A 27,594-nucleotide genomic window follows, 5' to 3' on the forward strand; every position below is an offset into this window, starting at 1 on the left:
GTGTTCAAAGAACATGGTCCCTATGGAGACTAGGAAAAATGTTCCCTTCAAGCACTGTGGCTGATGCTCTCTTAGCCTAGTTGTCACTTCTAACAAACCCCAGCTGACGATCGAGTGAGGGGCTGAGCCAGCTCACAACACCTGGAGTGAAGTTCCCAAGCAGACACCAATGTTTTATAAATATCTTGAGTAGTAGGAGTGATTTATGAGGTCAGATGTCCGTGGGGCCGGAAAGATAACCCAGGTAGGGAAGAGGCCAGCGTGAAACAGCAGGGAGGGGGCATTGCGGAGACCTAGGAAAGGCCTGCCCCACTCAGTCCTTCCATAGATGGGTCCAATGTTCCCAGTACTGCCACCAAGTTGATTCCTGCTCCCAGCGATTCTGAGTCTTTGAATGGGAAGAGGCTGCCCATTGGTTGGTAGATTAGAACTGCAGACTGTTTTGTTAGCAGTCCAACACATAACCTGGGCCCCTCTGGTAGCCAATAGAAGCCCAAAGTATGAGCAATTTGGTGGTATCTCTTATTATTAAATGTTGACACCCCCCCCCAAAAGGCAATCAAGTCTTTTTCAAATAAGGTGAGACAGAGCAGTTCCCAAGGCTGTAGACACTTACATAGTCACTGCTATAAGCCCTTCCCTAAAGCTTCCTGAAGCTCAGTTCTAGATGTTTTTGACAGGTCTCCTTTCTCCAGCCTGATGCTGCCCTAGCAAATGGACGTAAAGATCAGTGAGGCTGGAGCAAGGAGGACAAGGCTGCTGGGGGCGTTCTGAGCACCGCCCAGCATTAGGATTGCCAAACTCACCCGTGGGACCAGGTCTTTGAGCCTAGCCCAAGAACTTTGTGACTAGAAGCGACAGTTTAAGGCCTAGCCATTGCGGCCTGCTTCCAAGAAGTTTCTGAGGCTTCCTTGCTAAGCCAGGGTGCAGGGACTAGTCCCTAGCTCAGCATACTGCCTCCTCTGAAATTTCCTCTTAACAGACCCGCTACTGTTCCTCAGTACAGTCAGTGAGAATGTGTCCATCAAGATGCTATCATCTCTTCCCAGAAGTCACATGGGGTTAGCTGAGGGGGCTAAATGTGCATTTCTGCCAAAATTTGTTTCCATCAGATTGTTCTTTTTTAAAAAATCTGGTCCCCCTCCCTTGCTCACAGCTACAGATTGAACTCAATACAACAGTTAAAATATCACATTTCTCTGAATGGATTTTTATATGCTGAAATATGATCTCTCAAGTTCTGCAGGCGTCACCCCTCTCTCATCTCCTCCCCCCGCCAGTTCAGGGCCCCTCTGATCTCCGCGAGGAGAAGGAAGGGGCAGGTGGGATCCAGACTGTCCCCTTCAGAGGCAGTTGCCAATGCCCCCACAAATCCTTCACTAAAGAGGTGACATCAAGCACATTATTTGTTGTCTCACGCACATATGTTCTTGTGCTCATCTACAAGTGTCTGCATCCCATGCGCTTTAAAATCCTATTTAGGATAGCAAAGGTCCACGTAGCGTCATTAAAACAGATGAGTATAACCCTTTGGTCATCTCTAGGTGAAAACATTCCTTTGCTGCTTTTTTTTCCTTCTCAAATTGCTATTGCTATATATAAATGTAACATATAGCAATAACCATAGAAAGATACTGTGCCCTTGTGTATGGATAATTAAAATAGGAACATCTCTGGACTAAATTAAAATGGGTAAAAACCAAATCCTTATAGCAGCCATGAAATTACAGACGCCACAAGTGAATCACCAGCCCAGGGACGAAGCGTCTCTCTCATTACTTCATGAACCTCTTTCATGATCACAGTTTTACATTTTCACAAATCTACATGGTTCTTTTTATGTCACTAAATATCTCAGCTCACTTTTACTGCCTTCCTTATATACACGCTGGTTGGTAACAGCATGCAAACAGTCTCCAATCATTTAGGAGAAGCCAACACTTTTAGTGCTTCTCATGACACTTATTACTACAAATTACAAACTGAAAATCTGGGTAGGATATATGGAGATAAAGTATGTCTTTATGAATGTTGAGAAAATAAATGCCTCTTTCCCAGCATCAGAAAATCCAAGCCCCCAGGTCATCCTACGTCTATGAATTAGACCCCGAATACCTGCGAGTCTGTAGGTACATTTCTGCCGTAACCCATGACCTGCTCAATCTGTGTGATGCTCTTCGACAGGAAGCCTCTGATATGCCCTTTTCTCCTCTGTACTTTGAGCGTAAGAGGTGTTATTACCCATAACTTTTTATTTAAAGGAATCGCGCAGCTGGGAAAATGAATGAATTTAATTATCAATGCAGTGTGAAAAAAATCATTAGAGCAAGAGTCTGGAACGCCACATATTAAAAATAAACAAAGGCTATTAAAAAACAGTTCCCAAAAAGAATGTCAGTTTTTCTTCAATTCTTAAAATGTAAATACCAAAAAGGGAACCGTATGTAAACATCCGTGGTTACAGAAGAAATTACTCTTTAAGAAAATGTTAAATGACTGACTGGGTCATTTAACTTTAAATCTATACTTTATGTGGCAGTATAGGAAGGTCATTTGATTGCTATGCATAGAAAAATGAGAATTCTAATATGTTCTCCAAGTTTCACCTTCATAAGACAAAATTTTCATTATAAAATTGTATTTAATGGTGAGCACTCAGAACTTCCTCAGTGTATAAGATGACACCTTCCAGAACTAGCAAGAAATGCTGCCTTTGCTTTTTGAATGACAGTAGAACTCTTTATTTAAAGCACATTTTCAAAATAGCTTTGTATTCTTGTTCTTTCCATAATTATATTGTTGTTACTATGGATTGTAGGGTCAAAATAAACTCATTGCTGACCCTCCAATGGGTTTTCCGGGGCAGTAAGTTGCATGGGAAGAGATCATCTGTCTTTCTTCCAAAGAGCAGCTCATGGATCTGAACCACATACCTTTGCATTGGCAGCGTGATTCCTAAGTGCTAAAACCCACTGGAGTGTCAGCTCTGAGTCGGTTCTGACTTGATGGCACGCGGCAACAACAAGCCACCATTCAAGACTGGATAGTGAACACACTAAATTAAATGGAGCTTTGAGGATAAACACGAAACAAAAGGTCCCCCTGGGTGGAAAAGCCTAAGGGGGAAAAACCCAACATTTTCTAGGCAAATAGGGATGTTGAAGTGTTTATTTGAGGTTCAAGATTTTCCAACCTATGACTTGCCGCTGAACTGACTCTAGCAAGTGGAATATTTCTAGCAAGGTCACTTGCAAAGCTTGGTTGGAGGAGGCCACACCAGAAGAAAGGAGGTTCAGTTGTCTCACACCACATGAAACCTCAGAGTGACATATCTGTCTTGGGCCAAAGAGCGTGAACCAACAGTGTCCAGCCAGAGGTCAGTTGTGCACAGTCCAAGAGTCAAATCTCTACCCTCCCACAAACAGAAGCATTTCCCCTAGGAATAAGCTAGCAGAAGACTGAATGCCAGCCCAGTGGAAAGGAGCAAGGGGCCTTCTCCTCCATCCGTCAAAAAATGTTCACTTAATCACTGTGGTCACTGAAGCTGGGGCACTAGTGTCCATCAAAGTTGAAGACTGCAACTATGAAGAGCAATGATCCACATAGATTTGATCTCTGGACAGTGAAGACCAATTCTACAGCCAGAAAAGCAGTGCAAGAAACTCCATCAGCAATGTTTTAGCCACTTGGTGAAGCAGAGGCACCATTTTGTAGCTGAGAGGCAAATGTGAGTTCCAAAAACCGTATCAGACGCTGTTATTGTGTACCAGAGTCAGAATCACCCCATGGCCGACCCTCCAGAGGGTTTCCAGGGGCAGTTAATTGCATGGGAGGAAATTATCCATCCTTCTACTGTAGAGCAGCTTGTGGATTCGAACTGTGTGCCTTCAGGATTGCAGTGCAGCTTCTTCCCACTAGACCACCAGAGCTAACAAATACTACATTGGGGTCCATTTGCTACAAGATTTGTTTTGTATGTGACCCCCAACTCCGGTAACTGTTCACATCTCTCCACTTTGAAAGGCTTTCCAATGTGCCCTACAGGGGTAGTTCTGAGGGAATAGACCACAGTGCCTAACTGACTCTTCTCAGCCTCCCTCTATCTACATCCCCACCGGTGGCCGCAAACCTTGGTCCCCAGCACTACTCCAAGGTCAGGAGCCTCCTGTGCCAATATCATTGAGGACTTCAAGAAGGAAACAGAAGAGGAACAAAACCAGTGCAGACCCACATGAGCAAAACCGAACGCAGCTCTAGTGCAGACAAGGAACTAGACACATCTTCTGAAGCTAATCTAGAGTTCAACTCAAGAATGCTTGGGGGGAAAAATGCAATCTGTAGACTTTCTTTTCTTGAGAAAAGAAAGGTTGTTTACAACTTTAGGAAATTTAATAAGCTTTCCCAAAATCAACACCTCACCACCAACAAAAGTTTTCATGTTAAGGACACTGAGATGCAGAAATAGGACTGTGCCAAAGTCACCAGAAAAGTAAAGGTATGGTGGGTCCCGGGGGGATTTGCAGGAAAGGAAGCAGGTGTGGACAACAGGGGAGAGAGGCTATCTGTCCCTGCCCCTCAGGATAAGTGGTCCTGAACTGTTATCTCAAAAAGCACATTCGCTATCTTCTAAATGGAAAAAATGTGGAGGAGGAGGAGAAAAGAGGATGATCAGTCTAGATAAATTCAGAAAGATTTGAATACATTACTGCAGTTAAGTTTAGTACGTAAAGCACTGGGATGGTTCTGCCGTGCATTTCAATGAAGCCCAAAATAATGAGGCTCTGGCTGGGCTGCTCCTGCTTTGTCAGAGCGTCTCTTCTCTAATAAGATGCCCAAGGCCTCCGATCTATAAACTCCCTGTGAGATCAGGCCTGGACCCTGAGGCAAAGGTCCATTCCAAAGAGAGAAGAAGGTGCCTCGGAATGAGAAGCTGAGTATCTCTGGTGAAGGTCAGAATGTGTGGATCATGTCTAGCTCTGATTCAACTGAAGAGTCCTCAAACTGTAGGCAAAATTCATCCCTGAACCTTTCAAGAGTCCTCAAGGCAACAGGGGTGAATCTGCAGAGTCCAAGTACCACAAGGTGAACCTCTGATCTGGATTTCCCCTTGCCTCTTTCTCATCTCAGCCTCCACACCAGCTTGTGACGGACTCAGAGAAAGCAGGACAACGGCGGTTCCTAAAGGAGGGAGATTGTTGTTACAATTTGTGCCTAGGCCAACCCCCAAGTCATGGTGTCACCATATTCAAGTGAACAAAAGACAACTCAGTTCTGTGTTGCCGTGATACTATGAATTGAATTATTGTTACATTGTAAAGTGCCAGTGGAGTCGAGCACAACTCATAGTGACCCTATGAACAAAAGGCCTGAAGCTCCTCTATAACTATTGACATTTATCAAAGTTCATTGACTTCTCAGAGGCATGTTGTTTAGGAAGTGGATGCCACTCCTGCTTCCAATGAACTATGCCCCCCACCCCAAAAGTATGTGCTCTCAATTCTAATTCCTAGACCTGTGGATGCAATGAAATTTGACAACAGAATTTCCCTTGTTACACTGATAAAGTTGTATCAGTAAATGGAGCTCTGGCAGGGTAGTCCATAGCATGTTATGCTACCAACTGCTTTCAGCAGTTTAAATCCCAGGAGAAAGAGGGACAGTCTTCTCCCATAGAGATTTACAACCTCAGACATGTCAGAGTGATATCAGTGGTTAGAGGATGTCTTCAGTCAATCACTTACAATCAATACAAAAGGAACAGACAGATGCAACAGAGTTCCCTGAGGAACTAAAAATAAGAGTACTAGAGGCTTGAACTCCCAAGAAACAAACAGGATTGTCCTGGAAACAGCGAAACCAGGTGCTCCTTGGAAGCAAACATGGTGAAACTCCACCTTATGTATTTTGAGCATGTGTCAGAAGGGGCCAGTCCTTGGCAAAGGCTAGCATTCTTGGAAAAATGGAGGGTTAGCATATGAGAGGAAGGTCCTCAGCAAGATGAATCGACACAGTGACTGTAACTGTGCGCTTCCGTAGGTTGGAGGTGGTGAGGATGACACAGGACAGGATAAAGTCCAGATCTGTTGTTCACAGAGTCTCTATGAATCCTTGTAGCTGACAGCATGTAAAAACAAGAACAGAAACACTGCTGCTGCAGGAGTGAGATGGTAGCACATTGTGGTTTTGGTTTGCATCTCTCTTACTGACAGTGATTTTGAACATTTCTTCATGTGTCTGTTGGCCATTCAGATGAATGTCTTCCTCTGTGAAAAATCTTTCCTCGTCTTTTGCTCATTTTGTAATTTGGTTATTAGTATTTTTCTTCTGGAAAACCAATAATATTCTGTAAAATTTTGTAATGAGACTCTTATCTGAGATGGAATTGCCAAATGTTTTTTCACCAGTCAGGAGGTTTCCTTTTCAACCTGTTGTAAAAACTCTTTGTGTGCACAGAGATTTCATCTTTAGAAGGTCCCATTCATCGATTTCATCCTCTTCAGATTGTGCGTTTCTGGCTGTATTTGGCAGTTTCTTTATACCTTAAATTAAGCGTTCTAAGCTTGATTCCAGTTGTCTCATATGAACCTCATGGTTTTGGACTTCACTTTCAGGTCTCTGATCCACCTTAAGTTTTGTTTGTGTGTTTTTTTTTAATATGGTTTCACCCCAGTAGCAGTGGCTAAGTTTAGCAGAGCAGCAAGCAATGAAAGTTGGAGAAGATGTGGAGACCTGGGAACTCTCATACACTGTTGGTGGGATTGTAAAATAGTGCAACCACTCTGGAAGGCACTGTGGCATTTCCTCAAAAACTGAACATAGAAATCCTATATGACCCAGTTATTCCATTATCAGGAATATACCCCAAGGAAATCAGAGCAGAGACACAAATGGAGGTTTGTATACCAGTGTTTATAGCAGCATTATTCACGATTGCAAGATCTTGGAAACAGCCCAGATATCCAACCACAACTGAATGGGCTGAGAAATTGTGGCACATTTACACAATGGAATTCTATGCAGCACTGAGAAGCAACAATTTCAAAAAATACTGCATAACTTGGGAGAGACTAGAGAGTATTGTGCTGAGTGAACTAACTCAGTCTCATAAGGGCAAATACTACATAAGACTTCTGTAAAAATAGATGGATACCTAGTAAAATGTATTTGTTTTACTAGAGTAGGGGTGGGAGCAAAGCAGTAAGGATAGGTAGGGGCAAAATCATAGGGTTGCACAGTTTGGTGGGTGTAGGGAAGGGGTAAAAGAAATGGGAAAGATCGGTGAAGACCTGAAAAGACAGAGGATTGGTGAATATAGTCCAATTGTCATTAATTTTATAAAACATAGTGAAAGGGAGTGTTTATATGAAACACAGTGTGAATAATGAATCATGTGAATCAATATATGTGAATTTTATAAGCAAACCAATTCAAAATAAAAATTTAAAAATTAGTAACAAAGACGTTGAGGCAAGACCTGTCCCCTTAGATAAGATACACTTCCTATCCTGTCAGCCCCTAAATTCAGACTTCTAGTCTTCTAAACTGTAACAAGATACACTTCTGTTTGTTAAAGACACCCGGTTGTGGTATTTCTATTATGTTGCTGTTCAGTGACAATGAATTGACTACAACTCAGAGTGATCTTATTATAAACAACATATATGAACTTTGCACTATCCTGTACCATCATCACCATCTCATAAACTAAACACCTAGATTAGTTGTGAATTGGAGCATTGTGATCCACAGATTTTATTTTTTTTATTGGCTGGTTGTAGCAAATATATGGCCAGGCCTTTCTTCCTAGTCTGGCTTAGTTTAAGAACTCTGTTGTTATAACAACACACAAGCTTCCACTGATTCACGAGCATCAGCTGCAGTTGAGATACGTTAGCTGAGAATCAAACTCATGTCTCCTATCTATAAAATAATCCCTTCCAAGATGAAACAGCGAAAGAGATTTGAAAGAGAAAAGCAGGGAATATGAAGACAGTAATAAAGAAGAGAGGAGAAAAAAACAGAGGTTAAGCACAGAAGCTAGAGAAGGAGAAACAGAAAGATGGTCTCCCTGGCTGTACCATCCTTGATAGAGACATGTGACATGTGGCTTGCTCTGGTTTTTCTAGGACTCGGGTGGCTAAATGTGCAAGACACAGAGAAGACATAACAGTCATCCATTGAGCCACTGGTTTCAGGAAACACTCCAGGAGCCACCGTCTAGGACATGAGGTCAGGGGGGTACAGAATTCTGGAAAACATAGCGGACAACAGTGAGGACCCTTCGCAAAACTCTGCCTCTGACTTCAAGAATGACCATCTGATGCTCAGGAAGCTGGTACAGGAAGCGTGCAGGAGGGAGCTCCAGGCAAGGGCAGGGCGAGATGTCAAGCCCAAATTGTCCCCAGTCAGAGGAGCTCGGGGACTTTGTCAGGTAAGCCCAGCAGATGCTGTGAGCTTGTAAATAAGGGGTGAAATTACTAGCCTCCTTATAAAAGGAAACCCACAGACTGCACGCCAACCTCTCACCAAGAAAATATAAATAGTTAACTCGGTGGAATCAGCCTCGTTTTCTGTTCTCTGGATATAACTTGCTCCTGGACTTCTGTGAATAGTTAACTGAAAAGCTGTCGGGGTGGACATCTGTTGTTTTTGCCTGCCCAGCCGCTTTCCTCCTTTTACTGGAAATAGCATCCTGATTTTCCATGAGGAATCACTCCTCCCTCCCCCCAGCTCAATCCGTGTGGTCTTGAGGGGAACTGGGCCCACCCCCAGCTTCAGGGGGCGGGGGAAGGCAAATGACCCAGACTGGCTCATGAGGACATCTCATCCCACTAGTCATCCATGGGTGGCTGCCGGGCCTAATCAGAGCCAGCCTGAGTCAAAAGCAGGTCTTAAGCAAAAGGAAAGAATCATTTCACTGGAATTCCTAAGAGAATAAAGCCAGCCTGGGGCTGCTGGCAGCCATCTTGGCACTGCAAGGAGAGAGTCCAGCTGCCTGCAAACAGAGTCAAGGCAAAGGAAGGAGAGCTGAAATGAAGAGGCAGCCTTCTCCCCACCCCCACCCCGATCTAACCACACCTGAAGCTCAACCCTTGGGATCTGTTACATAAACCAAGATACTTTATGGTTTGTAAACCAATTTAAGGTGGACTTCTGTAGAAGAGTTTTATCCAAGATCTTTGTTCACTAAAGGGATCACTTAATCATTCTATTAATACAGAAGAAGGCAGAAGAACTTCCTCTCCCGGGCAAAACATTGTCTACCAGGTCTACAAGGTCTCCAAAAAGCAACAACACAAAGCACCTGCTGGCCCAGTTGCATTCTGGGATACACTGTGACTGAAGGGCTCCTTCCCCAGGAATATATCAAGCTGTGAAGTATTCACAGTTTTAAAATTACTCATCAAGAGCTGGGGTTTTTTTCTCCCTTAGTTACTGATTATTTCCATACCCATCAGATACACAAACTCTTGTTTTTTAAATGCAATCAGCACACCCACGCACCCATCTATAGATAGCAAAGAATAGGTAGCTGAAGCCCCTGGAATGTAATCCTATCACACAGGACGAAATGGATAGCATTATAAATGTACACTCAGCAGGAAAATACTATTGAGCTGGTAATTCAAGCTGGGGGCTGAATAATCAGTTCATTTTGAATAATGAACCCAGAAAGCAGCACTGCCATTTGGAAAACTTGGGGTCCATGCTTTCCTTTTGAAAGCCTGGCATGGCATTGCCACTCTGATGGAGAAGGTCATCACCCCATCCCGAGGGCCCAGACCACAGTCTCCTGTCATCTGGGCAGCCAGATTGGAGGCATCCCAGGCAGACGCCCGGGCTCCAATTACACGTCTGGCTCTGGTGGTTCGGGACCCCACCCGGAGGCCTCTCATTTTCCCTGGACGCCAGTTCTGCCGAAGGGCAGACAGTGCACAAGTCTGTCTCTGGCTCATTTAAAAGCCTCATTTGTTGGAACATTCTCTTCTCCTCTGTGCATTGGGCCCATCACTGAGCCGCTCACAGCCAAGAGCTACAAGGTCCTCAGAGGGAAGGGTCCTGACATGGTACCAGTAAATGCTCAGATGAAATTAGACACCCTAGACTCACAAGACCTGGGATGTGTGACGTGACGAAGAAGCCTTTGGTAGCAGAGGGCTTTAGGTGTTGATCTGTTAATCAAAAGGCTGGTGATACGAATCTACCAGCTGTTCCCCATTAGGAAGCCTCTTCCTGTAAAGATTTACGCCCTCAGAAACGTGGTGAGGGGCCATCATGAGTTGAAATGGATTCAATAGCAGTAAGTTTACAAGCAGTCTATACCCGAACAGCATCAATACAGGAGAACATTACAGAGGGAAAAAGTCAATCTCATCATAACCGGTTTTTACTTCTTTTAAAGGAGGTTGCTCCACTTGAAGGTGTGCGAATGAGCTGGTATCTGTGCTCTATGCTTTGACCACCTTCCTGAGCTTGGAGATGAGTGTATTCAGCATCGTTCAGACTGTCCTGCCTTCTGGCTGAGTCATCAGTAACTTTAGACAGGGGAGCCTACAACCATGGTTTTCCCAAATTCTGAGCCAGGAGCCACAGCCTTCATCCTGAATCTAGGGTTTACCAGGCCAGAGGACCAGAAAAATCCATACATTCTGGGCTGTTGCCATGGGCCAAAGCCATGTCGTCCAAAGGCCAGATTCTTAGCCTCCACTAGAGCTTTGAAGCTTTATTCCAATGAAGTACTGACCTTATCTTTGCATCAAGGCTGCTATTTACATTAAAATTGGTCACATAAATGGGGGGAGGAGTTAATTAATATGCTAAGAAGTGCTAATTTGAACATTGCCAAAAAGCAATTGCAAATTCCATTTTATAACTTGCAAATGTGATGCAGTGCAAATTAGGGCTGATGGACCCATCTTCAGCCATTCAAACTTCATCTGAATATTTCTGAGCTTCAGGAGCTCCACAGGCTGACACTGACTTCAAGACCTAAGGTGATAACTTCCCTTTAATCCAGAAAGTATTAGCCATTTCTATACTCCACAGTAAGTGAGCCACGCAGACTAAGAGCATTATGAGAGACGGTTCTTGGGGGAAATGACCTAAAACCAAAGAACAGGAATGACCAGATATTTCCACTATACTTTTGGCTTCCCTAGCCCTGATTTAGGGAGTTCTGGTGGCCTAGTGGCAAGAAGCTGTGCTGCAATCCTGAAGACACGTGGTGGTTTGAGGCCTCCAGCTGCTCCTCGGGAGAAGGATGGGGACTCTCCTTCTGTGTGATTAACTGACTCTGAAAACTCGCCGGAGGGTCATCTATGGGTCAGTTCTGACTCGATGGTACACAACAACAACAACAGGTCTTCAATAGGAGGAGCTCTGGGAGCTCAGTGGTAAGAAGCTGTGCTGCAATCCCAAAGACACATTGTTTGAATCCGCCAGTTGCTCTGCAGGAAAAAGATGAGCAATCTTCTCCTGCCTCTGAAAACCCACTGGAAGGTCAGCTAGGGACCAGTTCCAACCTTACGGTGCATAACAGTAACTAACGCCTTCAATAAGATGGAGCCATGCCTTCTAGTCAAGGAAACCCACTTTCAACCACCATTCTCGAGCTCCTTTTTCAGTAGGTGACTTGTATAGTTGTGTTGACTCAAGTTGGGAAATAGCCTGAGGTGCCAGCAGATACCTAGGAAAAGCAGCAACAGTGCTGGGCAAAGTTTGGCCTTTAGACTGTACCTCCAAGAACTGACCATTAGCCACCACCAACCCAGGATACTTGGGGGGGCAGCTCTGTCTGTGGAAACAGAGCCCTGTAGACTGTGCTGCAAACAGCAATCCCTTCCAACCCCTGCCATCCTCCTGTCTTCACAGTTGTTCTTGTTGTTGATTGCCGTTAAGTCGAGCATGACTCATAGCGAACCCATGAACAAAAGGCCTGAAGCCCCTCTACAACTATCAACATTTATCAAAGTTTATAGAGTTTCTGGAGGCAAGTTGTTTAGGAAGTGGATGCCACACCTGCTTCTAAACCTGACTTAAACTGGGAGCGCCACTAAACACTGTCCTCCATGGGTAACCATTAAGGCATTTGACACCCCAATGGCACAAGGTTCAGCATCACAGCAACCCCAGGTTACCTCAGAACAGCATATTGACAGAAGAGTGCTGCAGCACTTAGAAGAATATTCTTCCAAAATATAGTAACAAGTCACTTTTAAATACAAAGGCCCTCACGGTAGGGAAAGCCAATCCTCAAGTGGAATTCTAAAGTCAGCACAGAGGGGGAAATGCATATGGAGGATAAAAGATCATCCAGGACAACATGTTCTCGCCTGGGAATGCAGCACCTTGAATATTCCTCCATCTCTGGTCACATCTGAACACCACACAAAGCGATTTGTTTGCTTTGTAGACAAAACTGAAGCTTTTGAGAACTGTGTATCTTTAAATGTGGAACAAGCCACCACACACAGCAAGGTGTTCCAGATCTGAAAGGCAGTCGACGAGAGCAAGTACAGATCTCCTGTGTCTTCATACCACTCACTTTACAGATGGACCTGGTTTTCATCTCAGCTTAAGGACATCTGACTCGGACTTGAATGCTCAGCTATTCCTTCCTTCTTTACTCCCCCTTACCTTATTCTCAAAAGGATGCATACAAAGCTAAAGGATGAAGAAAATAAATGAAGCATTCTGAGTAATGTGAAGATAAGAGTGAATAGAAAAATCAATCCTAGAGCCAGAAAGAAGGTTAATGCACAGTCACAGACAAGAGGGCTCAGCAGTACGTTGAAAATGAGCTTCCCAGAGGACAAAGTAAAGAAGGAAGCAAGATCTATTGAGAAGGCAATTTATCCATTAAACTGAAAAAGCAATGAATCTGCTTTTGCTACTACTCAGATCTAAGACAGATATCGCTAGTGGGTTTCCCTTAAATAGGAATTCCATGTAGTGAACAACTTCCCCACAAGAAGTTATAATAGATTGAAAATACTCTTACTCCTCACTTATCAACCAGCTCAATATCCAGCATGTTAAATTTATGACAATATTAAAAATTCCACCATCCTACTTTAAATGTACTTTAAAGACATTCATCTGCTAGGAAAGGATGCCAAAGTACAAGGTGAGAGTAGACAATGGTGGTTACTGTGTCAACATGAAGTGATGATACTCAGTGGTTCAGTAGTTACAAAAACTGACAGCTTTGAAATGATGTCATCATCCTCCATTTTGTGTTTGATGTGATCTGATGTGATCAGCCACCACTTTTTTTTCCACAGTGCCAATTTTTGCATAGCAACCAATCTTTGGAACTTAGCCATGAAGATACAGAGTATGGATGTTACATAGATCAAGGTGGTCTCCTGGTCAATAGAGACCCACAGCAATTTGCAAAGAGAAGTTTATGAGGTAGTTCCTTGACCTTATGGCAGAACCTGATATAAACTTACCTCTGGAAAAAGTGCTTATTTGCTGGGGGTTATTTTCACTCAGAGATAAGACTGAAGGGAGATGTTCATTCCTTCCCTCGCACGGCCTCCTGGGGCCCACTTGCTCACACCAACACTGTTCATATCACAAGCTGCTGGTGTTAATTCTTAATATTCGTCTATTGTGAAGTTTTGCTATGAGGTTCTTTCTCTGCCTAATCTCCAGAAGTCAGACTTCTTTTAATCCATCAGTTTCCCTGTCTTTGGAGGGCCTTTGTTTTAATATTGTTTGATAGTGATGGCCCCTGCATTGTCTTAAAGTTCTCACTAGAACGCAAGCTCCATGAGAGTAAGGGCTTGAATTTCATCTTGTTCAAGTTGCGTCTCATGCACAAAGAACTTTGCCTGGCAAATGGTAGAGAACTGAAATATTAGTGGAATAAATGTGCTTGCAGAGCAAACCTTTCCAATAGTGCACTGTATGTGTTAACCACTCTTAACTGCTGTTATTACTGTTACGTATTGTAGAGTTAGCCCCAAAACATAACCACCCCTGTACCCCAGAATGAAGGCCACCTGATGTGTGCCCTCCTCACAGGTTTCTACTGTTTCATTTAAGCCAATTGTTGCAGTTACTGTGTCAATCCTTCTCGTGCAGGATCTTTCTCTGTTCTTTTTGTTTTCTGTCTCTGCATTTTACCAACATGTCATCCTTCTAAACGCTTTTCCCCTAAGTAATCTGAAGATAATTCATCCTCATGAGAGCTCTTAGATTCCACCAGCATCCCATTTCACAGATAAAGAAACTAAGGCACAGAGAGGCTAAGTAATTTGCCTGGAGACACATTCGACACGTCGCTGTGAATGACAGGTAAGGAAGTCCACCTGCAAGCTCTGAGCCCTGGACCCTCACAACTGACATTTGACTGGGACAGGTTGCCCTCTGCACAGCGGGCAAGCTTTTCATCTTCTCTGAGCCCAGAAAGCCTCTACACCCGTTGTTACGGAGCACGTGATCTGATGCAGGAGATAAGCAACTTAATCCATGTAAATTCTTCTTTCTTGAACATTGTTGATTTTAGCTGAAATGCAAAGTGTGGCAAGGAGGAGTCCAGATGACTTCCACTGGAGAATCTGGGATTAGCTCATTAATAGGTTCGCCTGCAGCCCATGCGGCAGCATAACATTAGGAGCTAACTGCTCCCAACCACGCACCACTTAGAGCCACGCATTTGCAAATCAGCTCAAGATGCATGTCACCGGGAGAGATGGTGGTGTTAAAGAAATGCATTTTTCATTTATTCTATTAGTAATACCTATTATCAAATAAGATTGGAGTAGACAATGGATAAAGGTTATTCTCATTTGTTTCCTAAATCAGCCAACAGATCCCATTCATACCAGTTTCACTCTGTAGGTATCTCAGTGGGGATCCCCCAGGAAGGGTGGAGTCGGTCCAACATGGTCTCTTCAAGCCCTGCCCTCGCCCACATATAGGCCAAGCCCAGAGCTGGGACGATTGGAAAGTTCTATTCCATGGGGAACTAACCTGAGAATTCCAGAATAGTTTCTGGAGAAAGTGCTTCAGAGCAGAAGGCCCTGGCGCCCTGGCTATAGAAATTCTCCAAAACCAGGCCCCTTGTCCTCCAGTCGTTTATGTTGTTGGTTACTGAGCCTTCTAGCCAGAGTGAATTCCAAGAGATGCTGCCACTGACAAATTGGCAAGTGCCTTTTGTCAGGGTGTGGAGGCCCAGGGTGTGTTGCACCCTTTGTAGCAGGCCTGCCTCACCAGAGACGCCCTGTCCTCAGCGCTGCTCTGCGCACGTGTCCTTGGCCCCACGCTCATGATTTGTCTGTGTTTCTCTTGCAGTGACCTCCCACTGCTCCATTCACTCTGTGGTTCTGTGGCTGCTTTCAGCTTCAAAGGCAAGTGTGGTTGCTCACGTCCTCGACACAATATTTGGGGGGGAAATCACCACATCAGAGGAGCCATCCCTCTCTAAGCTTTGTGTTCTCTTCTCCTTTCCCTCCCCGTTCCTTGTCGGAAGAAGAGGGGAGCTCTGATGGAGGTGCCCTGATAACCAAAAGGTGGCACCTTCCTGGCGGTTCGAATCTACCAGGTGCAATGCAAGAGAAACATGTCATTTATCGCTTCTGAAAACCCAAGGGTGGGTCAGCTGTAAGTCTGACTTGACTGGTTGGCAACAAGTGTGAGTTTTTGAGTTGCTCAAAGAAGTAGGTAGCAATGAAATAACAAGAATCTTAGGACCCAAGAGGATTGAAGAATTCCGTTCTCTTTGAGTAAATGTTAGAGTTTTTTTTTGCTTTTGAGAAATGCAGACTTATTTTGGCGAGGCTTTACCTGCATCAATAGTTTCCATGAGAAAAATATGCAGATCTGTTTCACCTATTTGATGCAATTTCCTCCCCAGGGAGAAGAAAGCTTCTCCCTAAGAAAGACCAGCTCATGTTAATGCAAGAAGTCCCATTTTTATACTACTTACTAGATAGCATGTCAAGTTCAGGGTTTATACATCAGTCTCGTAGTATTGCCTAATGTGAATTCACACCTAAAAGCCACATCCAATTTCAGAATTGGAATAAAATTCTGTTTCTGGATTTGTGGTGTTGTGAATTTACCCTGAGGCTGGAATCATGTAACCAATTAATGCTCTCCTGCAGAGGTGGCCTCTGGTGAGTCCTCTCCCCTCCTTACACGTCTGTCTGTCTATCTTCCCCAGTAAGGCACATCCTTGAGGGGGGAAGCCAGCAGGAGTAGAAAACGGGAAAGCAGACAGCAATCACAATCTAGATCCTCAAGCCTGGCTGCCCAGTGGGATTACTGGCACTTAGTACAGAGCTTCTGATGTAAGTGGTCTGTGTTACTGTGGGAGCAACAGGATTTCCTAATACTCCCAGATGATTCTAATGTGTGCAGCCAAGGCTGAGAATCTCTGATTCAAGCATGGAAGTATTCCAGCTACACAGGCATGGCTCTCGAACTGAATAAAGAGCAGAGCAGAGTGGAGGAGTTACCCACTGGTGACCTATGAGGACCCCTCTAGGATCAGGCAATGACTTCCATCAGTGAATAGCTCTGTATCATTCTTCACTGCTTCCTCGCTGAGTTCCACCATGACGGCAACTGCTCATAAGTCAAGCATCCATGTCAGCGGCCAAGAAGAACTGCTTGCCCTCACTGAGGTCCCTAACTGCCTTCAGATGCCAGTTAGAACTGCTAATTAAAATTCACTGCAACAGTGGTAACACATGGCCCGTCCACAGCCCAGACCTTCAGAGGCACCGGCATTAGCCCAGTGATTTAAAACCCTCGTGGACAGATTCGCCACACCTAACATGCATCTCAGGGGGGCTTGGCCCCTCTGATGTCCACTGAGGAGGCGCTGAGTTATGGCCTCGGGCATAAGACTGAGAAGTTGCAGGAAAGAGTTGCAATTATGCATGGACCTGGATGGGCAAATTGAGGAGAAAGCAGCAAGGAAAGCTAAATCTGTCTCCCCTTCGCCCTTCAGGTCTCCTTCCAGAAATCCATCCCAGCACCCGCCCCAGCAGAGCCACAGCCGCAGCACTTCAAGCAGTGCAAGGAGGGTGAGCTTGCTTCCTAATGCCAGAATCCAGACAGCATAATTAGTCTTCACTTTCACAAGTAATAAATACACTCAAATTAAAAATACATTTGTACCACTCATTTTACCCCTGCATAGATCATAACATGTAAATACACATTCCACTTGTCTTTTGCTAATCATTTCCTTTATATTCTCATGTTGGTCAACAGGGTAAATAACCATCTTCCCGGGTTAGCTCAACAGCATTAATATTCTTTAAAATTTATAGGTTCTCATTTAAGACTGAATGAGAGCTATTGCCTATGGCAGTGGAAACAATTGGGAAATTTGTGAATTACATGCCTGGTTTGCTTCTATTTGCCAAGCTAAATATTTAAGGAAGCCCTCCTATCATGGGCACCCAAAAATCTCTGGAAAGCTTAACTCTTCAGTGAGAAGAATTGTGGAAATAACACCAAGTTCAGGTCGAGTCTTGTAACTTTGGCCCTTATCACCCTGCTGAGTTTTTGTTTCCTTGAACTTGGAGCACCCTTACCTGACTAACTTTCTTACTGCAGAATTAGGAAGATATGGTGCCCTACTAGGTGAGAAGGGAGGCCTGAAAGAGGAAGGGCACAGCAAGAAACAGAAGTTGAGAGTCACTATGGAAACAGAACAAAGATAGTGGCTCAGTTAAAGGTCCAGGCAAGGAACTGTGGGCTATCTGGAGTAAGCCGTGTGCTGGTTCAAGACCACAAAAAGAAACCCCTCCCCTACAGGGTTGTAGTTGTAGGGGAGATGTGACCTGGAAGCAGAGTGATTGCTGAGACAGAATATGCCCAATTTGCTCTCCTACTCACAGACTTCCTCATTTTGCCTCCCAGTGGTCAAATACAATGTGAAGCCAAGCAGCATGTACTCATGGATAATGCAGTTCCCACTGTTGGTCTCCTGGGGCCTGGAAATAGATGGGGTGAGGCAATAACAATCCATGGCCAGCTCTCCATTGAACCCCAGGTGTAGAAGAGTAGTTGTTTCTCATGAATTTTCAAAAATTGCGTAAAGCTGCTCACTCAAAGTCATCAATTCTTTTCTGTTATCCTTCCTTATTGTTGAACTTTCAGATGCATATCAAGTCATTAGAGTATGGCCTGAATTAGATGCACCTTAGTCCTCAAACTGACATCATTATTCCTTAATAATTCAGAAAGGCCCTAGCTGCAGACTTTCCCAATGCAATATGTCTCCTTATATCCTGACTGCTGGTACCAAGGGTGTTAACTGCTGTGGGCTGGAAGCCTCTCCTTTAAGCAAACAGGACCTGGTTTGTGGGCCTTTGTATTTAATAGTTGGTTGAGTCTTGCCTGAGGGTGAGTCTCCAGCTTGGAGCAGTTGGATTCTGGAGGGTGTTTTTTATTCACATGAAAGATGGGTGTAAACTGTTTGGGCAATTTTTATTTTGTTAACAATTAAGTGTAGGGTTTGGTTTTTATTTTGCTTGTTGTTGTGTTTTGTTTTATTTTTTAATTGTCTGGTTTTTATTTCATTAACTTTTAATTGGCTGGTTTTTATTTCATTCCTTCTGTGGGCTGGAAACCTCTTGTTTAAGTAAGGCCTGGTAGGTGGGCCTTTGTATATTAAAGTTGGTTGGGCCTAAGGCCAATTGTGTTTGGGGAACATTGTTCTAAGTGGTACAGCACATGTCTGCCAGTTTGCTATACTGAGATAACTTGGGGTTGCTGTGATACTGGAATCTGTGCCACTAGTATGTCAAATGCCATAAGGGTTACCCATGGTGGACAAATTTTGGTGAAACTCCCTGATTAAAGCAGACTAGGAAGTAGGATGGGCCATCTACTTCCTAGATAACAGGCCTTTGAAAATTCTATGAAAACTAAAGGAATTGTGACATTAAAAATAACTCACTGCATCAAGTCATTTCCAACTCACAGCAACCATCCACTGAGATTCTTTTTTTTTCTATAATTATATTTTATTAATTTTCATAAACATTTACAGAGATTTTGGGCTTCCACTCATTCATTGTTGCACTATCCTCTCTACCCTCCTCCCAGTTTGTTCTTGTCCAAATGCCACAGTGCTTGTCAAAGCCAGTTCTGATAAATCTTCTTTGTCAGTGTATCCTTTGCCATTCCCTATCACTCCTCCCTGAGAGAGACTTCACCCTGAGTCATAAGGAAAAGGGGACGGCGTATTCTCTTAGCTACTTCCTGCTGAAAAGGGACGCTGTGGGTTTCAGGGTGAAGATCTTCTCTCACTACTCTAAAGGGCCCCTTTGGCAGTAGGAAACACATAGACTATTATGGAGATTGATTTTGGAATTTAGATGCACTCTTATTGATTGTGCTTGGCCGTACATGTTCATATCCTTGAAGATGTATCATGGGGGTGTTGCAACCTAGAAGACACAAATTTGACTAACAAGTTATAAGTACATGAGTCCAAAAGTTATGGAAAAGTAAAAGAAAAGATTCTTTCATTGTTTTACAAACCCTCCCCCAGGTCCCCTCCACCATGTAGCCCTCGCTCTAGTCTCCTGTGATGACAGAAATACCCAGTTATATCTCTCTTTTAAACAGTTCTCTCCCTCCTCTGTTTCAGTGCAGTATACATTATTGAACCCATCTTACTCAGTCTCTCCCCAACCCCAAGGACAGTCCCATTCTACAACAGTGGCATCATGTAATATTTGTCCTTTTGTGACTGGGATATTTCACTCAGCATAATGTTCTCCAGAGTCAACCATTTTGAATAATATTGCATGAGTTCCTTGTTTTTTAATGCAGCATAGTATTCCATTGCATCCACTGAGATTCTGATGCTCTAAATCTCAATGGGAATTGACTGCTCATGAACCACTGGAGATTCCTGGCATCTTGGTTAGTAGTACAACATATGTGACTCCATCAGCAGGGCTCAATTCCAACTCATGTGGAATACATATACAACAGGGTAAAGCATTGCCTAGACCTGCCTCATCTTCAAGATCAAGGCCATTGTGGTAAACACTGTGTATTTTGTGTGCCATCCAACCCAGAAGCCTCATCTTCTAATACTGTATCAGACAATATTTTGTTATGATGCATGGAATTTTCGTTGGCTGATTCTGAGAATTAGATCACTAGTTCTTTCTGCCTGAGTCTTGAAGCTCCCTTGAACTCTATCTACCATGAATGACCCTACTGGTATTTGAAATGCTGATGGTACAATTTCCAGCATTGTAATAACTGCCACAGTGTGACAAACTGACAGACAGATGGTGGAACATTAGATATAGAATGGTTATTTACCATCAAAGAGAATCTGGTGCTGTACTGTGTTTCAGGTTGCACTATTAATCAACAGGTCAGCAATTCAAATCTACCATGGATTCTGTTGGTGAAAGATGGACAGTCCCTTCCCACAAAGATGTATAGCCTTAGAAACTCAATGGAGGGTTGTCATGAGTCAGCATCAACTTGACAGCAGCTGGTTTGATTTGGTATTTACCTTCAATAGATTTTCCAAGTCCTTTACACAAGGATGTCTCCCAGGGCTTAATAAACAACACTTTCCTATCCTGAAATCAGAGGCTGGCATGGGCTAGAAAAGAGAAAGGTAAGTAGAACAAGCAAAGGAGGCCACTTGTCCTTTGGAGGTCAATCACCCTAGAAGGACCCAAACTTTTAGTTCTGTCCTGTTGTTTGGATCTCTGGCATGCCAGTGTCAATGGAGAAATGTGACATCTGTGTGTAGTTTTATAGCACAAGTGACCAGCATGTACTCAAATGCTTGTTTAATCCTAGAAGTTTTCAGTAAATACCCCAGTCTGGAATTTTATTTTAGGAGAATGTCCCCATTGGAAAGCTTAGTGGAACTTGGAAGGTTGATCCAAATTATTTCTCTGGTTGAAAGAGAAGGAAATTGTGACTTAAGGAGGAAATATGACTTGCTCAAGATTGTGCAGCAAGTTAAGTCTAGAAGAAGTCAGGATTTGTAATTCCAATTCCCATGTTCCTAACACCAGTTCAACAAAGTCTGACATGGTTAGTTAACATATTCACTGCTAAATGAAAAGCTGGAGGTTCATGTCCACCTTGGGGGTCTCTATAAGAAATACCTGATGATTTACTTCCAAAACTTCAGCCATCGATAACTCTCTGGAGCAGAGAGAGCTATTCTGACACACATCCACATTGTCATGAAGTGTAATCAACTTGATAACATCTTGTTACTGATGATCAGGACCCATGTACAGGGATGCCATTTTTGTCATGATGTATGAACATTGGTCTAGGATTCAACTGCATGAGGTTAAACCCTATTCTGCCACTTACTAGTTGTTTCTAAAACTTTGACTGCATCATCTATAAAATTAATAATAAAAACAAAAATTTATATCTACTTGGAAAATTGTTTAAAAGATTAAGATAGATCATTTGAAGTGCAAGGTAGATCATGAAAATATGAACGTTGCAGTGGTCTGATTATCAGTATAGTTCGTTTTACTGATGATAGTTCTAGGTTCTGCCCTCTCTCATCAAGACTTATAATGCATCCCTTGCTAGGACTTGGGATCTAACTCCATTATAGAATCCAGTGAGCCAATCAAGAGTCAAGCTCCTTCCATCGCTTCATGAAGAGTTAAAGGTCACTCTGGTGCTGCCCTAGGGACATGGGGACCCATGTGGACAAGGACAGGAGGGAGAGGGGCATACATGGCTACTGAGTTACTGACCAGGTTGTGGGCAGGGCTGCAGAACTATAAGTACTCACATGTTACCATGGACTCAAAACCAAATAAACCAAACACAAAGTCATTGCTTTCGAGTCAGAACAGACTAATAGCTGACACGCCAGTGGGTTTTTGGAGATTATGAATCACACAAGAGGAGATCGCTTCATTTTTATCTCCTACAGAGGCACTGGGAGATCCACATGGTTAGAGGGGCATGACCTCTAGATTAACGGTGAGACTCTCCATGGACTTGTATCAGAGAATGGTGTTGTTGTTGTGTACCGTCAAGTTGGAGCTGACCCATAGCTGACCCTCTGGCAGGTTTTCATAGTTAATGGGGAGGAGACTGCCAATCCTTGTCCTGTGGAGTGGATGGTAGATTAAAATCATACACCTTCAGGACTGCAGTGCAGCTTCTAGTCACTAGATCATCAGGGACAAAATGGCTGGAAAAGTCAAATTTACATATTTACATATTTGCATAATGACAAGGCCTCTGTCACCTGGATTCTGGGGCCCAGGTCTTCATTTCTACCCTCGATAAAATATCTCCAGTTTTCCCCATGAGTCTTTAATGGACATTTTTCAAACACTGTAGACACCATACACTAGACACCATGTTCCTCTTGTTCTTTCAACTTACCCCTCTTGACTATGTTTGTTACCATAGAAACATGGATGGTATCCTGGACGTAGGTGTTATTTCCCAACCTCTGGGGGGCACCAGAGCAGTAATAGTGCTGAAGAAGGGGGAAGAATGAGTCTTAGCCACTCCTTGCACCCCAGATCCTTTGCTCTCTCCTTGCCCCTCTCCACCTTTCAACAGGGATCCAGGTCATCTTCCACTTCTCCTGCCTCCAGCCACACTTTGGGACCAGACGTTACCCCAGTCTGTGCCCATCTTCCTGGAGTCTATGAATCGTTCTGGAGTGAGGTACCAAGACATCCACTGAGACCAGAGCTAAGGAGTCCCCACTGGACGGAGGACTGGGAGTAAAAAATAAAATATCATAAAATTGCTATTGCTTCTGGATGAAATATCCTGATAATCGCAGGAAAAAAAGAACTTGAAACCATAATCATAATCGTCTTTGGTCTCTGCCTGCACAGACCTGGCCTAAGGCTTGGATTTAAACCCATGGTGGCACTAAAAAGCTACATGAATAGTTCATTTCCCAACAAAACTGCCATTCAGGGAGACAAATAATTTAAGTAGGGACAGTGCTTCACCAGTATGCACATATTAAAAGTTTAAAATCACAATCCAGGGAAAGCCAAACCAAGAGAAAAGAGGAAAAATAAACTTTTGTTTCTTTTCTTCTAGCTGAGAAGTTCATTCTGCTGGAAGCCATCTACAGTCTTTGGGTCACAGTCTTCTCCACCCTTGACCAGAGGAAGTTGAGAAGGGGATAACACGTCCTGACAGAAGTTCCCTCTCAGAGGACAGAGGGGACATACAGAAGGAAAGTTGTGGTGAATCATCAAGCCAGAACTGACTCATAGTTGACTCTCTAGTGCATTTTCAGGGACAATAAACTACACAAGAGGAGATTGTCATCTTTCTCCCACAGAGCAGCTGATAGATTTGAACCACATGCCTTTGGAATTTGCAACACAACTCTCCCACTAATTCACCAAAGGGAGAGGGAAGTGTCAACAACTGTAAATCCTCTCTACAGTAGATATGTCGTCCCCCCAGAAAACGCTACCAAATGCTCATTGACATCAAATTTATGCACACGAGGTCTCATTTTTAACCCGACGAGCACATCAGCGCCATCACAGGACATTATGTTTTCAAAGCGCTTCACTCAATCGATGTATGGGGTATAGATTATTGATCGCTAAGGGTCCAGACCACAGCCTCTCTTTCAATGTCAGACTGAGAGCAATTGTTCTGCTCCTTGGGCTTTTAACTATGAGTCATCACACGTTTTCAGACACAGAGCGATTATTCATAGTCAAGTTATCCTACCCGTAGCTTCTCAAGAATTTAAACTGAAAAATATGTACATGTGCCTTCCTGTGGCAACACTCGAGATTCATGAGCAAAGTCAGCACGGCGTGTTTGGTCCAAGAAAGAACAACCTTTGGCTGGTGATTCTCTTCCTAATATATAGCAATTCTGATGCGCCTAATACCCAAATCCTGTAAACCTGCCAGCAGATACAAGTTTCCACGTTATTGTGGTCTGTTTCTGAGGACAAATAAAGTATGCTGCTCTCCAGTGTTCTGCAGAGCATGCCACGCTATAGACAGAAGTGTTTCAAGTCAACACAATATGAAAAAATTCAAAATAAAATGAAAAGTGTCTGAAAACAAACCAACATAAATATACAGCAGTCCTGTTAATTATGATTATTTATGATCATAAGAACTGGCATCATTACTGTGGTTTCCTTTCCAAAATCTCACAAACTTGTTACTATACAGCAGTTTTCGCATTCTATAGGCTTGAAAAGGTGGCATGCTAGAGGCAGAAGGCCTTTCGGGCACAGAGAAGGGGTGTCCTGTGTGCGAGGGACCGCTGTCTCACAGCTACTCCTGTGCATGAGCTGGTGGACAATGAAGCCTGCTTGGACCTTCTGGGGTCCCTAACATTACACCACTGACAATTCATTCCAGAAGTCTCTGTAGGACACTGCCAATCTATTAAGCAAAGTGCCCCATTCACTTACAAGGGGCCTGAAGAATGTACCAGAAGCCCATCCCCCCCTCACATGGGGGATGTAACATCACAGACAACACTGAATATTTCATCAGGGATGACAGGACTTTGCTCTTGGCAGCCCCTCCCTCCCCACCAGGCCTGCCACTTCCCCCACGCCCCCCTCGCCTGCCTCTCTCCCCCTCACTTGACAACTAGTCACTGCCACATCACTGCCGTCCCGCTGTCCTTGCAACCTGACCTCTGTAGTGTGTGGTGCCCAGTGGTCATGCTGTCCTCGTCTCTCGCCAACCACATCTGACAGGAGACGAAGCGATCACGCCAGCAGCTCCTGGCACCTGAGACGCCCTGGGATTACACAGGTAAACCAGGGGAGTCCGTGTTGTCTCCAGACTAACAGCAGAGGGAAAGACATGACAACTCCAAGCAGGAGCCCACGTCCGAATATTCAAAAGGTTCGCCACGCAGTGATGAAGGCAGGGGGCAGGAGGGGGGCTCGGCCGAAGCACCTGGCCCAGTCCTAAAGCAGAGGACGAGGGCAGGTATAATGGGGCGACTTGGTAGGGGGGCACTCTGCCCCCATCCTCTCCCACATCAACTCCCTCCCTCCCCAAAGTCACTTCCACGCCCCAAATACATGTGTGGCCACCTGGGTAGCTGAGAAGCCAGCCCTTCCTCTGGGCCATGCCAGCGGCTGGCTGGCAGCCCCTCAAGGGAAAGGAGAAGGTTTATTAGTCAGAAAAGCAAAGAATCCCTTGAAAAGTGACATGGTAGTTTTGAGTTGCTGTATCCTCTCGCAACTCCTTTCTGGTGAAGTGTCGGAGTGGAGAAAAACATGAAGTATTTTGACTGAAATAAATGCTTTCATGGAAAACAGAGAGCCCTAGAGAGAATTCGAAGGCTTGAAGAACGTCATACTATTTTAAGCAGGTGACAGTAATGTCATTGTCTGAGAGGTGAGGGGGTTTTTTGTGAGAGGAAGAAGTTAAGTGTTCTCCGAACAGAGAAAGCAAAGAAACACGCTTCCCAGCAGCATGGATAATTCATGGGCTCCAGTGACATATCTCCCAGCTCGTGGTCTTTGACAAAACTAACCAGTGCTATTAGAGACAGGGTGCCTGCTAGCTCCGAGCAGAAAACTAAATAAAGTACTAACACACTCCACAAATTCTTCTACATTTCCCAACTTTCATTATACCACCCGCATCAACTTGACTGCAACTCGTTTGTTCAAAACCCTATCCCAGCATACCCTCGGGTCCCTGTGGACAGAGAGGGTCTAGACCAAACAGACAGCACACTTTATCTGGCCTTGGACCCAAAGCTGACCCCCTCTACCCCTCCTCTTTGTTCTTTGCTTCCCTGGCAGTACTGAAAATGCAGTAAAAGGCCAGATAACGTCTGGATTTGAACCCCTGGCACTGTGAGCATTTCCAGGAATCTTGCCCTTTTAGAAGCATGCATCACTGTCCTATTGTCAAAGTAGTCCTGAAAGCTATCTTGTTAAGAGACTCCTCAGGGCCAATTTACTTACTTCCCTTTACCTAAAGGCCTTGCTTCTCCGTGCTGCTGAAAACCTCATTGACAATGGCTGTTGAAGGGTGGGACCAGGCTGGTGGCAGCTTTGGGGCTTCTTGCAGGCTCCATGCTGTTCATTTTTGTTTAGGATAAATACCCTCCCTTCTCTCCAGGAATGAAGACCAGGCCCTGAAGAGGGCTCCTATCTTGTGTGTGTCCGGTTCTCACCTCCACTTTCACAGGCACACCTGACTCAGAAGGAAGCATGGAAGTGATTGTGTGCTCTCCTGCCTCTGACTCAGGAGAGCAGCATAAAATGACAGGGGACAGCAAAGCAATGGTCTAGGGCCTCTTCTTTGTTCATCCAAACTGCTATGCTAAATCTGAAATTCCAGGGGCCAAGGTCAAACTGGAACACCTTTGAGGACAGCCCACTCTCCACCCAGCTGGGCAAAGTAATCAGTCTCCTTGGAAACGCCCTGCTTCCTGTAACCCATTGTCACTCCAGCTGGCCCAGTCTTGTGATTTGAATCAAAATTTACAGAGTACACTGGTTTTTAATTTAACTATTCATACACATTTTGTTCTACATTCATTGCAATCCCCATATCATTATTTCACTCTTCCCACTTCCTCCCTATGATTCTCGTTTCCATTCACCTTCTATGCTATCTTTTCCTGCTTTCTCAGCTTTATACTGCCCTTTTGATCTTGTATGGTTGATTGTTCTAAGGGAAGAACACCAGCTGCTGTTCACCATATAGACTTGTCTATCATTTAACTGAAAGTTGAGAGAAAGGGTGAGTTTTGGATTTGAAGAGTAACTAAGGCTCACATGTCCACAGGCTGTAATTTGAAAGCTTGATGAGGAGATATTACTGTTGCTGAATCCCTAGAAATTCACCACAAGCATAGCAATAACCATCTCTCCGGTCTTGCCCAGAGTGGACACAATTTGCTCTTTCTTTGCCAGAACACCAGATGTCTTTGGGAAAGATGCTGTTGAAGCAATACTTATTGCTAGCCACTGGGCCCTCACCCAGGGTGGTGAGGACTCATTCAGAGAGGGGCAGGCTTGACACTCATAGAAAGTCCTACAGATTTTGAACTCTTCCCTCAAGAAGGCTCACTCTGTGGGTGACACTCACCAAGCGGGAGGTGGGTGGGACTATTGTAACCATCTCACATTTAACTTTTTCCCCCCTCTTCCTCTACTTTCAAATGTTCTTTTGTGGGGTGCAGAGAGGCTTCTCTGGCGTTCCTGAATGATGGATATACTCATCTGCTAACTGAAAAATACAAGATGCAGGCCTATTCAGACGTGGCTTGGAAGAAAGGCCTGGCAATCTACTTCTGAAAATCCATCCCCTGAAAACCCTACCAAGCATAATTCTACTCTGATACACATGGCATCACTGTGAGTGCGGCGTCAACTCAACCATCCCCCCGCCCACCCCCTGCCCTTTGTCTGGTGGTGGGGTACATAGTGTGCTGTGCCTCTAATCAAAAGACTACACATCTCCAGTGGTTTGAATCCACCAGCTCCTCTGAAGAAAGCAGACTGCAAATCTCCCATTAAGAGTTACAGCCTTAGAAACTTGATAGCAGGTCCCTCTGAGTTAGTGTTGACTCTATGGCACAGGATGGAGCAGGGTTCTTATATGTTGT

Source organism: Elephantulus edwardii, unplaced genomic scaffold, assembly GCF_000299155.1.
Source record: "Elephantulus edwardii isolate Elephantulus edwardi_28Jun2011 unplaced genomic scaffold, EleEdw1.0 scaffold00062, whole genome shotgun sequence".
NCBI classification, from domain to species: domain Eukaryota; kingdom Metazoa; phylum Chordata; class Mammalia; order Macroscelidea; family Macroscelididae; genus Elephantulus; species Elephantulus edwardii.